General features: G+C 49.1%; 1 protein-coding gene across 3 annotated transcripts in view; it reads right to left on the reverse strand.

Moving 5' to 3' along the window:
- LOC143764084 (uncharacterized) overlaps window positions 1-17,231 on the reverse strand; it is a 74,815-nt gene that overhangs the window by 11,451 nt on the left and 46,133 nt on the right. Inside the window, exon 3 of one of the 3 annotated variants that reach the window (XM_077249332.1) lies at window positions 5,825-5,951. The exons of the other annotated variants lie outside the window; for them this stretch is intronic. The gene's annotated coding sequence lies outside the window, so the exon portion shown is untranslated. The remainder of the gene's footprint in view (window positions 1-5,824; window positions 5,952-17,231) is intronic. 3 annotated transcript variants of the gene reach the window in all.

The raw sequence follows: 17,231 nt of genomic DNA on the forward strand, positions 1-17,231 counted from the left end.
CTCTGCCTAGACGCCTCTTCACAGCCTAAGAGCTAACTACCCCTAAAGATAGAAAATACAGCCTACCTTGCCTCAGAGAAATTCCCCAAAGAAATAGGCAGCCCCACATATATTGACTGTGAGTTAAGATGGAAGTTACAAACACAGGAATGAAATAGGTTTCAGCATAGGAGGCCAGACTTGACTAAACAGACTGAGGATATAAAAGGTATCTTTGCGGTCAGCATAAAAAAACTAACAAAAAACCACGCAGAGTGTGCAAAAGAAACCACCGCACCGACTCACGGCGCGGTGGTGCCACTCTGCATCCCAGAGCTTCCAGCTAACAAGATAAATTCATTATAGCAAGCTGGACAAAAACACAGTGGTAACAAATAAGCTAGCAAGGACTTAGCTTTTGCTGAAATAGACAGGTCATCTGAAAGATCCAAGTGAACTGAACCAGTACTAGGACATTGACAGCTGGCATCAAGTAATGATCTGAGTGGAGTTAAATAGAGCAGCCAGCCAAGACCTGAACGAGATCAGCTGGAGAAGGAATCTCAGAACCAGCAGCTCCACTCACAGCCACCAGAGGGAGTCCATGAACAGAACTCGCCGAAGTACCATTCATAACCACAGGAGGGAGCTCGAGAACAGAATTCACAACAGTACCCCCCCCCCTTGAGGAGGGGTCACCGAACCCTCACCAGAGCCCCCAGGCTGCTGCGGGCGAGCCAAATGAAAGGCACGAACAAGATCGGCAGCATGAACATCAGAGGCAACCACCCAGGAATTATCCTCCTGACCATAACCTTTCCACTTGACCAGATACTGAAGTTTCCGTCTCGAAATATGAGAATCCAAAATCTTCTCCACCACATACTCCAACTCCCCCTCAATCAACACCGGGGCAGGAGGATCAACGGAGGGAACCATAGGAGCCACATATCTCCGCAACAACGACCTATGGAACACATTATGGATGGCGAAAGAAGCTGGAAGGTCCAAACGAAATGACACAGGATTAATAATTTCAGAAATCTTATAAGGACAAATGAAACGAGGCTTAAACTTAGGAGACGAAACCTTCATAGGAACAAAACAAGACGACAACCAAACCAAATCTCCAACACGAAGTCGGGGACCAACACAGCGACGGCGGTTAGCGAAACATTGAGCCTTCTCCTGGGACAATGTCAAATTGTCCACTACGTGAGTCCAAATTTGCTGCAACCTGTCCACCACAGAATCCACACCAGGACAGTCCGAAGGCTCAACCTGCCCTGAAGAAAAACGAGGGTGGAAACCAGAATTACAGAAAAAAGGCGAAACCAAAGTAGCCAAGCTGGCCCGATTATTAAGGGCGAACTCAGCCAAAGGCAAGAAGGACACCCAATCATCCTGATCAGCAGAAACAAAGCATCTCAGATATGTTTCCAAAGTCTGATTGGTTCGTTCGGTTTGGCCATTTGTCTGAGGATGGAAAGCTGAAGAAAAAGACAAATCAATGCCCATCTTGGCACAAAAGGACCGCCAAAATCTTGAAACAAAATGGGAACCTCTGTCCGACACGATGTTCTCCGGAATGCCATGTAAACGAACCACATGCTGGAAAAACAATGGAACCAAATCAGAGGAGGAAGGCAATTTAGGTAAAGGTACCAAATGGACCATCTTAGAGAAGCGATCACAAACCACCCAGATAACTAACATCCTCTGAGAGGGAGATCTGAAATAAAATCCATGGAAATATGCGTCCAGGGCCTTTTCGGGACCGGCAAGGGCAAAAGCAACCCACTGGCACGAGAACAGCAGGGCTTAGCCCGAGCACACGTCCCACAGGACTGCACAAAAGAACGCACATCTCGTGACAAGGAAGGCCACCAAAAGGATCTAGCCACCAAATCTCTGGTACCAAAGATTCCAGGATGACCAGCCAACACCGAACAATGAACCTCAGAGATAACTCTACTAGTCCATCTATCAGGGACAAACAGCTTCTCCGCTGGGCAACGGTCAGGTCTATCAGCCTGAAACTCCTGCAGCACCCACCGCAAATCAGGGGAGATGGCAGACAAAATTAGACCCCTCTTTGAGAATACCAGCCGGCTCAGGAACTCCCGGAGAATCAGACACAAAACTCCTAGAAAGGGCATCAGCCTTCACATTCTTAGAACCCGGAAGGTACGAAACCACAAAATTGAAGCGGGAGAAAAACAGCGACCATCGAGCCTGTCTAGGATTCAAATGCTTGGCAGACTCGAGATAAGTCAGATTCTTGTGATCCGTCAAGACCACCACGCGATGTTTGGCTCCTTCAAGCCAATGTCGCCACTCCTCAAACGCCCACTTCATAGCCAACAACTCTCGATTACCCACATCATAATTGCGCTCAGCAGGCGAAAACTTTCTAGAAAAGAAAGCACATGGTTTCATTACAGAGCCATCAGAACCTCTTTGAGACAAAACAGCCCCTGCTCCAATCTCAGAAGCATCCACCTCGACCTGAAACGGGAGTGAAACATCTGGCTGACAACACAGGGGCAGAAGAAAAACGATGCTTCAGCTCCTGAAAAGCCTCAACGGCCGCAGAGGACCAATTGACCACATCAGCACCTTTCTTGGTTAAATCAGTCAATGGTTTAACAACACTAGAAAAATTAGCGATGAAGCGACGGTAAAAATTAGCAAAGCCCAGAAATTTCTGAAGGCTCTTCACAGAAGTAGGCTGAGTCCAATCATAAATTGCCTGAACTTTAACAGGGTCCATCTCGATAGTAGAAGGGGAAAAAATGAAGCCCAAAAATGAAACCTTCTGAACTCCAAAGAGACATTTAGACCCTTTCACAAACAAGGAATGAGCACGAAGGACCTGGAACACCATTCTGACCTGCTTCACATGAGACTCCCAATCATCCGAAAAGACCAAAATATCATCCAAATATACAATCATGAATCTATCCAGGTACTTTCGGAAGATGTCATGCATAAAGGACTGAAACACAGATGGAGCATTAGAAAGCCCGAATGGCAATACCAAGTACTCAAAATGGCCCTCGGGCGTATTAAATGCTGTTTTCCATTCGTCGCCCCGTTTAATACGCACAAGATTATACGCCCCTCGAAGATCTATCTTGGTGAACCAGCTAGCTCCCTTAATCCGAGCAAACAAATCAGACAGTAGCGGCAATGGGTACTGAAATTTGACGGTGATTTTATTAAGAAGGCGGTAATCTATACAAGGTCTCAGAGAACCATCCTTCTTGGCCACAAAAAAGAACCCTGCTCCCAACGGTGACGACGATGGGCGAATATGCCCTTTCTCCAAGGACTCCTTTATATAACTCCGCATTGCAGCGTGTTCCGGCACAGATAAATTGAACAGTCGGCCCTTCGGAAACTTACTACCAGGAATCAAATTAATAGCACAATCGCAATCCCTATGAGGAGGTAGGGCACTGGATTTGGGCTCATCAAATACATCCCGGTAATCTGACAAGAACTCAGGGACTTCAGAAGGATGGGAGGACGAAATAGACAACAATGGGACATCCCCATGTACCCCTTGACAACCCCAACTGGATACAGACATTGATTTCCAATCCAATACAGGATTATGGACCTGTAGCCATGGCAAACCCAAAAAGACCACATCATGCAGATTATGCAACACCAAAAAGCGAATATCCTCCTCATGTGCAGGAGCCATGCACATGGTCAATTGAGTCCAGTACTGAGGCTTATTCTTGGCCAAAGGTGTAGCATCAATTCCTCTCAATGGAATAGGATACTGCAAGGGCTCCAAGAAAAAACCACAGCGCCTGGCAAACTCCAAGTCCATCAAATTCAGGGCAGCGCCTGAATCCACAAATGCCATAACAGAATAGGATGACAAAGAGCAAATCAGAGTAACGGACAAAAGAAATTTTGGCTGTACAGTACCAATGGTGGCAGACCTAGCGAACCGTTTAGTGCGCTTAGGACAATCAGAGATAGCATGAGTAGAGTCACCACAGTAAAAACACAGCCCATTCTGACGTCTGTATTCTTGCCGTTCAGCTCTGGTCAAGGTCCTATCACATTGCATAGGCTCAGGCTTCTGCTCAGGAAACACCGCCAAATGGTGCACATTTTTGCGCTCAGGTAAGCGTCGATCGATCTGAATGGCCAAGGACATAGACTCATTCAGACCAGCAGGCGTGGGGAATCCCACCATAACATCCTTAAGGGCTTCAGAAAGACCCTTTCTGAAAATTGCGGCCAGGGCACACTCATTCCACTGAGTAAGCACAGACCACTTTCTGAACTTCTGACAATATACCTCCGCTTCATCCTGACCCTGACACAAAGCCAGCAAAATTTTCTCTGCCTGATCCACTGAATCTGGTTCATCATAAAGCAATCCAAGCGCCAGAAAAAACGCATCTACATTACGCAATGCAGGATCTTCTGGCGCAAGGGAAAATGCCCAGTCTTGAGGGTCGCCACGTAGCAGAGAAATAATGATTTTTACTTGCTGAATGGGGTCACCAGAGGAGCGGGGTTTCAAAGCAAAAAACAGTCTACAATTATTTTTGAAATTCAGGAACTTAGATCTATCCCCAGAAAACAAATCAGGAATTGGAATTCTGGGTTCTAACATCGGGTTCTGAACTACATAATCTTGAATGCTTTGTACCCTTGCAGTGAGTTGATCCACACAAGAGGACAGACCTTGAATGTCCATATCTACACCTGTGTCCTGAACCACCCAGAGGTTAAGGGGAAAAGAAATACAAAATACACTGCAGAGAAAAAAAAATGGTCTCAGAACTTCTCTTATCCCTCTATTGAGATGCATTAACACTTTGTGGGCCAGCTGTACTGTTATGTTGGACTGGTGGTTAGGAACACTAGAAATGACCAGATGAGCAATCTAGCGATACAGGACGAGCTCTGGGAAGTGGGAGCTCTGCTGACCGCAACCCCTAATCCTATCACAACAACTAGAAATAGCCGTGGAGCGTTCCTGACTCTGCCTAGATGCCTCTTCACAGCCTAAGAGCTAACTACCCCTAAAGATAGAAAATACAGCCTACCTTGCCTCAGAGAAATTCCCCAAAGAAATAGGCAGCCCCCACATATATTGACTGTGAGTTAAGATGGAAGTTACAAACACAGGAATGAAATAGGTTTCAGCATAGGAGGCCAGACTTGACTAAACAGACTGAGGATATAAAAGGTATCTTTGCGGTCAGCATAAAAAACTAACAAAAAACCACGCAGAGTGTGCAAAAGAAACCACCGCACCGACTCACGGCGCGGTGGTGCCACTCTGCATCCCAGAGCTTCCAGCTAACAAGATAAATTCATTATAGCAAGCTGGACAAAAACACAGTGGTAACAAATAAGCTAGCAAGGACTTAGCTTTTGCTGAAATAGACAGGTCATCTGAAAGATCCAAGTGAACTGAACCAGTACTAGGACATTGACAGCTGGCATCAAGTAACGATCTGAGTGGAGTTAAATAGAGCAGCCAGCCAAGACCTGAACGAGATCAGCTGGAGAAGGAATCTCAGAACCAGCAGCTCCACTCACAGCCACCAGAGGGAGTCCATGAACAGAACTCGCCGAAGTACCATTCATAACCACAGGAGGGAGCTCGAGAACAGAATTCACAACAGGCACGACACTGCACGTTACCTGCCCGCACCATGCCTGAGACGCAGCAGCACCTGAGGAGCCCGGGGCATGTTAGAGTCCCTGTAAAAAGGCTCAAGCTGCACGTCGTGCAGGTACCTGTCGCAGGACAGGGGGAAAACTGGAGGACTCTGTAGGAAGCTTCAGGCAGCAGGGACCTCACCTTTAATGGCGCTAGTTGGAAAGGCTCATGGACCTCTACTGGAGAGGGGAACCCTCTATTTCCTCTGAGCCGGCCGGCCCACCATCACCATCTTCTGTGCCTGGTACCCTGGACTGTGGCCAGCAACCTACAGTAAATCAAGTAAAGACTTACAACTTGTCTCCTCCATTTATTCATCGGCACATATCACCACCTTGCCACACGCCATAGGACCCCTGGGGACCCCGCTTCACCTGTGGGAAGTGTAACACCAGTGCTGCCGCAACATCCCCCAGGGGACCCCTTTAACCCCTTCCCGACCTTTGACGCCACGTAGGCGTCATGAAAGTCTGTGCCAATCCGACCTGTGATGCCTATGTGGCGTCATGGAATGATCGCGTCCCTGCAGATTGGGTGAAAGGGTTAACTCCAATTTCACCCGATCTGCAGGGACAGAGGGAGTGGTACTTCAGCCCTGTGGGGGTGGCTTCACCCCCCCACCCCCCGTGGCTGCGATCGCTCTGATTGGCTGTTGAAAGTAAAACAGCCAATCAGAGCGATTTGTAATATTTCACCTATGAAAATGGTGAAATATTACAATCCAGCCATGACCGATGCTGCAATATCATCAGCCATGGCTGGAAAACCTAATCTGCCCCCCCCACCACCGATCGCCTCCCCAGTCCTCCTTTCTCCCCCGTACTGTGGTCCGCTCCCCTCCATCCTCCTGCCCGCTCCCCCGTCCTCCTGTCTGCTCCTCCCGTGCTTCGATCCCCCCCCGTGCTCCGATCTCCCCCCCTCATACTTACCGAGCCTCGTGGTGTCCGTCTGTCTTTTCATGGGCGCTGCCATCTTCCAAAATGGCGGGCGCATGCGCAGTGCGCCCGCCGAATCTGCTGGCTGGCAGATTCGTTCCAGGTACATTTTGATCACTGTGATAAAACCTATCACAGTGATCAAAATAAAAAAAATAGTAAATGGACCCCCCCTTTATCACCCCCATAGGTAGGGACAATAATAAAAATAAAGAAAAAATTTGGGGGGTTAGGGTTTATGCACACATGGTGAGGATTTGGCTGTGGATCCGCAGCGGATTGGCCGCTGCTGATTAGTAGCAGTTTTCCATCAGGTTTACAGTACCATGTAAACCTACTGAAAACCAAATCCGCTGTGCCCATGGTGCGGAAAATACCGCGCGGAAACGCTGTGTTGTATTTTCCGCAGCATGTCAATTCTTTGTGCAGATTCCGTTTTACACCTGCTCCTCAATAGGAATCCGCAGGTGAAATCCACACAAAAAACACTGGAAATCCGCTGTAAATGCGTAGGTAAAACGCAGTGCCTTTTACCTGCGGACTTTTCAAAAATGGTGCGGAAAAATCTCACACGAATCCGCAATGTGGGCACATAGCCTTAGGGTTAGGGATGGAATTAGAGTTAGGGTTGGAATTAGGGCTAGGGTTGGAAATAGGGTTAAGATTAGGCTTGTGGTTAGGGTTAAGAGTGTGTTGGGGTTAGGGTTGTGGTTAGGGTTGGGATTAGGGTTAGGGTTGAGATTAGGGTTAGGGGTGTGTTGGGTTAGGGTGTGTTGGGTTAGGGGTGTGTTGGGTTAGGGTTATATCTAGAGTTGGGATTAGGGTTTGGGGTGTGTTGGGGTTAGTGTTGAAGTTAGAATTGAGGGGGTTCCAGTGTTTAGGCACATCAGGGGTCTCCAAACGCAACATGGCGCCACCATTGATTCCAGCCAATCTTGCGTTCAAAAAGTCAAATGGTGCTCCCTCCCTTCCGAGCCCCGACTTGCGCCCAAACAGTGGTTTACCCCCACATATGGGGTACCAGCATACTCAGGACAAACTGGGCAACAATTATTGGGGTTCAATTTGTCCTGTTACCCTTGCGAAAATAAAAAATTGCTTGCTAAAACATAATTTTAGAGGAATGAAAAATTATTTTTTATTTTCACGGCTCTGCGTTATAAACTTCTGTGAAGCACTTGGGGGTTCAAAGTGCTCACCACACATCTAGATAAGTTCCTTTGGGGGGGTCTAGTTTCCAAAATTGGGTCACTTGTGGGGGGTTTCTACTGTTTAGGTCCATCAGGGGCTCTGCAAATGCAACGTGACACCCGCAGACCATTCCATCAAAATCTGCATTTCAAAACGTCACTGCTTCCATTCTGAGCCCCGACGTGTGCCCAAACAGTGGTTTATCCCCACATATGGGGTATCAGCGTACTCAGGAGAAACTGGACAACAACTTTTGAGGTCCAACTTCTCCTGTTAACCTTGGGAAAATAAAAAATTGTGGGCTAAAAAATCATTTTTTGAGAAAAGAAAAATTATTTTTTATTTTCATGGCTCTGCGTTATAAACTTCTGTGAAGGACTTGGGGGTTCAAAGTGCTCACCACACATCTAGATTAGTTCCTTGGGGCGTCTAGTTTACAAAATGGGGTCACTTGTGGGGGAGCTCCAATGTTTAGGCACACAGGGGCTCTCCAAACGCGACATGGTGTCCGCTAATGATTGGAGCTAATTTTCCATTCAAAAAGGTAAATGGCGTGCCTTCCCTTCCGAGCCCTGTCGTGCACCCAAACAGTGGTTTACCCCCACATATGAGGTATCAGCATACTCAGGACAAACTGGACAACAGAGTTCATGGTCCAGTTTTTCCTTTACCCTTGGGAAAATAAAAAAATTGTTGCTAAAAGATCATTTTTGTGACTAAAAAGTTAAATGTTCATTTTTTCCTTCCATGTTGCTTCTGCTGCTGTGAAACACCTGAAGGGTTAATAAACTTCTTGAATGTGGTTTTGAGCACCTTGAGGGGTGCAGTTTTTAGAATGGTGTCACTTTTGGGTATTTTCAGCCATATAGAACCCTCAAACTGACTTCAAATGTGAGGTGGTCCCTAAAAAAAATGGTTTTGTAAATTTTGTTGTAAAAATGAGAAATCACTGGTCAAATTTTAACCCTTATAACTTCCTAGCAAAAAAAAATTTTGTTTCCAAAATTGTGCTGATGTAAAGTAGACATGTAGGAAATTTTATTTATTAACTATTTTGTGTCACATAACTTTCTGGTTTAACAGAATAAAAATTCAAAATGTGAAAATTGCAAAATTTTGTAAATTTTCGCCAAATTTCCGTTTTTTTCACAAATAAACGCAGAAATTATCGACCTAAATTTACCACTAACATGAAGCACAATATGTCTCGAAAAAACAATCTCAGAACCGCTAGGATCCGTTGAAGCGTTCCTGAGTTATTACCTCATAAAGGGACACTGGTCAGAATTGCAAAAAACGGCCAGGTTATTAAGGTCAAAATAGGCTGGGTCATGAAGGGGTTAATGCAGCGTCGGTCCTGCTACTGACCGAACTCCACAGGTGGCGTCACGACAGACTTTGAACATTTTCCCCTTTAACGTTGAGGCCCAGGGCCACTGACTGGGTCGCAGCCACCGTGACATCCCCCTTGCGACCGGACCCAGTACCGAGTACCCCACTGCCCTGGGGGCGACTCATTTCATGTATAATGTTTTATGGGTAATGTGTAATGTACAGTGAATGTTATGTGACTAAATTTTTATAAAGTTAGTTCAGGGACAGAAGGAGGTAAAAAGGGGTATGTCCACCATTCTTACAGGAGGATTTCCTCTTCTTAGAGCAGAGCTCAGGCAGACTTGCCCGAGGCAGGACGTGCTCCACTGCCAGGAGCACAGTGTACCCTGTTCGAGGGGGACACTGGTGTGGACGGGTCCTGGTGTTGAGGACCGACCCTAGAAGGACTTTTATAGTTCCTGGCCTGGATAGAAATTGTGGAGAACATGCCATCTCACAAAGCTGCAGGGACAGAGCAGGAAGCATTGCATTGGTATAGTAAAGTTTTCCCGCTGGAACAGAACTATGGACTGTGGTGTTTTACTGCGAGCTCATCCCTAGTGGCTGGAGTACACATATGATGGAGGTACCTGACCGTACCACAGAACTAGGACCTCAATTGTCTGTTTGTGTGCAAGGGGCCGGGGTGCTCACTGACTGTCTAAGTAATCCCGGCCATGACTACCACCCCGTGCCAACTTGTTACATCTGCTTCATATATCCTCTCTCATTTGGCCTGCTGTTATAGTAGTATTTAATCAGTTCTAGGTTCTCTTGCCTTGTTCATGTATGGTTTGCTACAGTAGCCCATTTATCATCAGGTTGTCCTGGTTCCTCGGCATCTGATGTGGACATTATTAATCTGGCAGACGTCCAAGCCAACATGACTCTCTTTGTTCGTGACACTCTCATGTTTATTGAGGTAGGCACTATACACTGTGTTCCAAATTATTATGCACAAAGAGTTTAGGAGTGATAAGGTTAGAATTTTTTTGTTTGTCATTTAAACTCATTGATGGTGATGTAGCGCCCCCACTGTCGCAGGGCCGAGGGGTACCCGGTACCGGGCCTCTGAGTCTCTGCAATATACCTCGCTTCTTTTCCTTTCTTAGGGCACCGCCGCTATCTAGTGCAGGCGCGGTCCCGTAACGTTCTCTCTGTTCGCTAGGCCTCTGTCGGGATCCCACCCCTGACAGGGACCCCCCTGAGTCTCTCCCCGCAACACCCTCTGCCACAGGATGTTGCCTGTTCGATTCCCAGTCAGCTTCTCACAATTAACTGTCTAACTACACATAACTTTACATGTAAGCATTATCACTATTTCTCTTAAGGCATCATTATACTTTAAGTGCTCTGGATAAACTTTCCCTTTAAGAGGGGACCAAGTCTCTATGAGGTAGTGCAACTTTCTCAAGCTGCAAGTCAGTGTGCAGCAAGGACTCCGGTACTGCTTCCAGGAACAGTTTCTTCGCAAAGAGTCCTTTCTTTTGTAAAACCAGTAGAGGGCACCTTTAAGAAGGTGCAACCTATTTACAGTGAGTTTGTAATCATGCAGTGTTCATGATCCAGCAGTTCTTTTCAACAGTGATGAACGAGGAACAAAACCAAAAAGGCAATAATAGGGATCCCGGGTAAACGAAGGGATCCCTTTAAGAGTTAACCCGACCTGGGTGTCCCTCGATGAAATTGTAGCGCCCCCACACCGCCGCAGGGCCGAGGGGTACCCGGTACCGGGCCTACGAGTCTCTGCTTCTGGGGGTAGTCACGGCGGCTAGGCCCCGGTCCGTGACCCTGCCGTGGGGCGCACAGTGAATAATAGGTGTGGATGTTGGTGGTGCAGTTGTGAAGTGCCGGTCGCAATAAATAACGAGGACACCAGGTTGCAGTCTCTTTACCTCTTTACTGAAGGTGTTGGAGACCTCAGTCCAGAGCGCTGTTAACTGGGTTGTCAGAGACCGGCCGGTCCAAAGGCACATCAGGAGTTCTCTTTACAGGTGGGAATCAGTGTCTACCTTCTAGCGCTGAGTGTTGTAGTTCTTCCCTGCTGAGCTCCCGGGATAGTCCTCACAACTGTTTCTGTCTGTCTCTGATGTTCGTTTTCTCCGTCCTCCAGATGATATGGTAGGACGCACCCGTATGACGGGGTAGGCCTGGAGTTCTTCCGGGACCCTAGAGTCGCCCCTCTCCCACAGCTGCCTCCGTTGTCTGCTTAGGTGTTCAGTGAGACAGCCAACCTATAATTGGCTGTCCGGCCGTGGTTTGCAGTGTACTTAAAGTCTCTTACTTGCTCGGCGTTCCGGCCACCGACTGTTTGCGCCTCAGAAGGATGTTGCCTCGGTCTAACAGCACGACTCCTTCTGGTATTAATTCCTCTTTGCTGTATTCCCGTTGTTCACTGGTTTGTTCTGCTCTGAGGAGTCTGCCAGGATCCCATCCCTGACAGGTCCTCTCACTAGCTCTTCCCAGCTACTTCTCCCTGTCTTCCTGTCCAACCCCCAGTTTTACCAGAGTTGTGAGGAGTGGCCTACTAAATAGGACCACCCCCCCTGGTGGCCGGAGTGTGAAGTGTGGTGTGAGTGTACCTGGTCAGAGAAACTCCTTAGTGCAATCAGACGTACCATAGCTCCCCATAGTGGCGGAGCCACAGTACTGCAACAACCAGGACTCTGGGGTGCTGCACTCCCCCCCGGTTAAATCCAGTACTCCGGGACTGGGAAAACAAGAACAATAATACATGTTAACAGGAAACACACAAATTTTTTAAATAGCATAACAATTGAACATAACTATGCTTCCCTTTACGGGAGGTGAGGATTCTTGAACGTTGCAAAAGTTAGGTCATGCACAGTTTATGACTCTCAGTTCAGTGGTTGAAACAGCGGGGACCCCGGGTAAACAAAGGGGTCCCCCTTATGAAAGTTTTTTGAGCAATTCACCGTCCATTACTCTAGTGTCCATTTAAAAACCTGTAACAAAAGATATGCATACAAACATTTTCAATTAAATAGCAGCCCTTATCAATACCTCCAAGTTTTGTAGCGGAGGGGAGTTTGATTTTGAGTGCTGCGTGTGGACCTTCGCAGCGCAGGGGTTGCTATTGGCCTAACAGGGCCCGCTATGCTTGCTACCGCTGGTGTAGTGCACTGTCTTCTAACTACACTTCTAGTGAGTCTGGGTAGCACTGGCAGGTTGGGGCTCTCAGAGCTGCGGTTATCAACAGTGGGTACAGCAGATTCACTGATAGCAGAGGGAGGATTTGCCGGCTCAATGGTTGGCATGGCTTCATCAGGTAAGGCTTGTTGAGGTAGCGGGGCCAGATGATCTGGTACCACCATTGGTTCTGGTGGGTCCGGCTGTTGAAACATTAGAACAGGCACCGCGATGGCTTGGTTTATCTGAGTCCAGGATTGGGGAAAGTCACCAAGGACGGTATGGAACATCTTCTCCTTTTCCACCGGCGGGGAGATTTCTGGGGCCGTGCCCCTCTCTTTCAACTTATCGGGGCAGACCTTAAGGTGATCCCTGGATACCGCTGTCGAGGTCTCCCCTCTGTCCTTGCTGATGAGACAGACCTTTGTGTTGTCGAAGTCGGATGGCAGGATGGTATACGGTTCCGCTTCCCATTGGTCATCGAGCTTGTGTAATCTCCTCTTTCGTTTAAGTACTTGCTCACCAGGTGACAGGGGGATCGCAGGAGCATGTTGGTTGTAGTCCCTTTCTTGCTTCTGCCTAGCCTGGGCGAGACTTCTCTCTACACACTCCTGTACTTCGCGGTACCTTCGCTGCCTTTCTGCATCCCAATCTGCATCCGGCGAGGTATCTTCGGGTACTAGGACCCCCATGTCCAGATCAACGGGTAACCGACTAGATCTTCCTCGCATCAGGTACGCTGGAGTACAGTTGGTGGAACTTACTGGGATGTGATTGTACATATCCACCAAGTCAGGCAACTTTGTCGGCCACAGGTTCCGTTCCTCCACGGGTAAGGTCTTCAATAAATCAATTACCACTTGGTTCATCTTCTCGCACATCCCGTTGGTTTGAGGATGGTACGGTGTGGTCCTGATCTTCTTACACCCGTACAGTTGGCAGAATTCTTGGAACACTTCCGCTTCGAATGCAGGTCCCTGATCAGTCAGTACCTTCTCTGGGTAGCCATGGGGCCTACAAAAGTGTTGCTGGAAGGCCCTGGCGGCAGTCCTGGCCGTTAGATCCTTGACAGGCACAACCACCAAAAACCTGGAGTAGTGGTCCACGATGGTAAGGGCGTAGATATAGCCCGACCGGCTAGGTGTCAGCTTCACATGATCCAGCGCGACCAGTTCGAGCGGCCTTTTGGTGATGATAGGCCGCAGGGGAGCCCGCTGACTGTCACGGTCCTTCCTGCGCAGACTACATGGACCACACTCCCGACACCACTTCTCAATGGTTCTCTTCATGCCAATCCAATAGAACCTCCCTCGGAGCAGCTTCCCTAGCTTCCTCCATCCGAAGTGTCCGGCTCCATCATGGTAGGCTCCCAGAACCATGGGCGCATCTCGCCTGGGCACCACTATCTGCCACACCAATTCATGAGTACGTGGGTCAATGCTCCTCCTGCACAGCTTGCCATCATGGATAAACAGCTTGCTTCTCCCCTTCCACAGCTGTTGGGTTTCTTGTGGGTCGTCTGGGCCAGGGTGCAACCCAGCCTGCGTCAAGAGCTCCTTCACCTGACGGACCGCGGGGTCACTATCCTGGGTTTCTGCCCATCCGTGGTGGGGCAGGGGATTCAGCGTGGCATCCGGTTGGTTCTTGTGCCTGTTCTTCACATGGTGAGAGTTCTGAGTGGCTTTGGGGCGATGGAAGGCAGGCAGCTCCACCTCTTCAAGTGCCTCCGGGTATTCTCCCACTTCTGGTAAATTGGGCATTCGGGACAGAGCATCGGCATTGGCATTCTGGTGTCCTGCCCGATATTTGATGGTGAAATCATAGTTGGACAGCCGGGCCATCCACCGCTGTTCCAAAGCCCCGAGTTTGGCAGTACCCAGATGCGTTAGCGGATTGTTGTCCGTGAAGACGGTGAATTTCGCGGAGGCCAGGTAGTGCTTAAACCTCTCTGTCACTGCCCAGACAAGGGCAAGGAATTCCAGTTTGAAGGAACTGTAGTTGTCAGGGTTCCTTTCCGTGGGACGGAGTTTCCTGCTGGCGTAAGCGATCACTCTTTCCCTGCCTTTCTGGACTTGAGACAGCACGGCTCCTAGTCCCACATTACTGGCATCTGTGTACAGCACAAATGGTTGGTCGTATTCGGGGTAAGCCAGTACCTCTTCTCCCGTCAGTGCCGACTTCAAACAGGTGAAGGATTCCTCCAGCTCTTCGTTCCAATCAAAGGGGGTGTTCCTCCCCTTGGTCTTCTTTGGTTTGCCCACCAACAGGTTTTGCAAGGGTGCGGCCTTCTTGGTGAAGTCCTTAATGAACCTCCGGTAATAGCCTACCAGCCCGAGGAACTGCCGGACTTCGTGGAGGTCACTGGGCTTTGGCCAGTCCTTAATCACTGTGACCTTGTCGGGGTCTGGGGCCACTCCTTCAGCGCTCACCACATGGCCCAGGTACTGCACTTTAGGTTTCAGCAGATGACACTTGGACGGTTTCACCTTTAAGCCAAAGTTGGATAGGGCTTCAAACACCTCGGCCAGGTGCTTCAGGTGGTCTTCGTAGGTCTTAGAGAAGACAATGACATCATCCAAATATAGCAGCACGGTTTCAAAGTTCAGGTGTCCCAGGCAGCTCTCCATCATCCTCTGGAACGTTCCGGGAGCATTGCACAATCCGAAGGGCATGTAGTTGAACTCACAGAGACCCATTGGCGTTGTGAAGGCCGTCTTCTCTTTGTCCACCTCCGCTACAGGAACCTGCCAGTACCCACTGGTGAGATCTAAGGTAGAGAGTAGTTAGCAGATTTTAAGGCAGCCAGAGACTCCTCTATCCTAGGCAGTGGGTATGCGTCCTTATGTGTAATGCGATTCAACTGCCTGTAATCAACACACATCCTCATTGTACCATCTTTCTTTTTAACAAGGACTAACGGAGCTGCCCAGGGGCTACAGCTGTCTCTCACCACCCCAGCCTCCTTCATTTCCCGCAACATGTCCTTGGCACACTGGTAATGAGCTGGGGGTACAGGGCGATATCTCTCTTTTATGGGTCGGTGATCTCCCGTGGGGATGTGATGTTTGATCCCTTTCACCTGCCCAAAATCTGAGGGGTGTTTGCTGAATATCTGCTCGTACTCGTGTACCACCCTGTAGGCCCCCTGTTTTTGATGGGATGGGGTAGAGTCAGTGCCCACATGCAATTCCCGACACCAGTCCTTCGAGGGCTCTGCAGAACCTTTGTTCTCCGCCAAGTTTGACGGGACCAAGGGTTCAGGTGTCTGTATCACATTATTATTGACAGTGAACAATTTGGCGAGCGTGGTATACTTGGTGAGGTGAACCTCTTCCTCCCCACAATTGAGGACACGTACGGGCACTCTCCCCTGACGGACGTCGACCACCCCCCGGGCTGTCAGAACAGTAGGCCTATTGTCTGAATATACGGGTTCTACCAAGGCCTGGTAGTCCTTACCCCTGAGGCCTATGGCTGCTCGACACCATATTAACATTTCACTCTTGGGGGGTATCGCGATGGGGTTTGAATCACTCACAGTGACACGACCAATCTCACCACCAGTCAGCTCTACCTGCTGTCTCTGCATCAGAGCTCTGATTTCCTTCTGCAGGGCATGTTGCTTACTGTGGCCAGCGGTTTCTGCCACCTGTTGCAACAAAACAATCACTTCTGCAAGACAATTTTCTATAACATTAGTACCAAGAGTCATCATGGGATTACATTCTCAGCGATCAATATCAACAATCACAATCCCTTGGGCTTTCAATTCCACCCGCCCCACTTTGATGGTGACCTCCTTATACCCCACTTGTGGCAACGGCTGACCATTACTGGCGATTATGGTGAAATCATCGTCAGGGCCACGAGTAATATCAGCGTCCTCCCAATACCGTTTGTAGAGCACGTAAGGTATAGTCGTCACCTGAGAACCGGTGTCCAGCAAAGCATTCAAGGGGATTCCATCAACCACTACAGGGAGAACTGGTCGTCCTCCAATATACTTGGTTCTCCAATGCTGCGGGCCTGACCGTCCTACTCCTGGGGGTTGTCCCTTTGCCCCAGGGGTTGCTCGTTTAAAGGACAGTACCTTGCAAGATGGCCCACCTGGTGACAGCGGCGGCAGATGGGTCGTCCATCCTGGTGGAAGCGATCGTCGGGCCGGCTCCTGATCGGCGGAGTCCTCCTCTGTCGCTTCCAAGGGACATCCTCCGGGCTAGAAGCCAACTGGATCTTCTCTTTGGGGGCCTCCTGTAGGGACTGCACCGCCCGGGCCAGGGCAGCAACGCTCTTGGTTAGCTCTTGCATCTGGAGACGGAGTCCTGCAGGGGAGTCGTCCTCGAAGCTCTGGGCGTCGGCCTCCGCGGCAACTGGGGTATCCGATGCCACCTCCTGGTGGTATGTCAGAGCGGGGCACCTGGGTGGTACTGCGCGGCTGGGCTGTCGCTCCTGCAATGCCTGGATAGCTTTATCTTTAAACTGCGCAAAAGTCAAGTCTGGATTTTGCATGGCCAGGAAGTGCAATTGGCCCCGCTGGTGACTGCACAGGAGCCCCTCAATGAACCGCTCCTTCAGGATTTTATCCTCATCCTGCACGCTGCCGGGGTCACTCTGCTTAATGGCCCGCATCGCTTCCTGGAGATTAAGGGCATAATCCCGTAAGCTATCCTGTGGCCTTTGTTTGCATCCATAAAAAGTCAGTTTAATTTCCGTAGCAGTGCGAGTATCAAAGGTGGCTTTAAGCTTGGCAAAAATCTGTTGTGCAGTTTCTTTATCCTCAGCGGGCCAGGATTTCAATTCTCTCAGAGCCGCCCCAAAGAGTTGGCCGGTTATCATATGGACCTTCTGAGGCTCGGTTAGGGGATAGAACTCGAGCAGGCTGCAGAGCCCCTCTTTAA

This window comes from Ranitomeya variabilis, chromosome 1 (assembly GCF_051348905.1).
Source record: "Ranitomeya variabilis isolate aRanVar5 chromosome 1, aRanVar5.hap1, whole genome shotgun sequence".
In the NCBI taxonomy this organism is placed as follows: Eukaryota; Metazoa; Chordata; class Amphibia; order Anura; family Dendrobatidae; genus Ranitomeya; species Ranitomeya variabilis.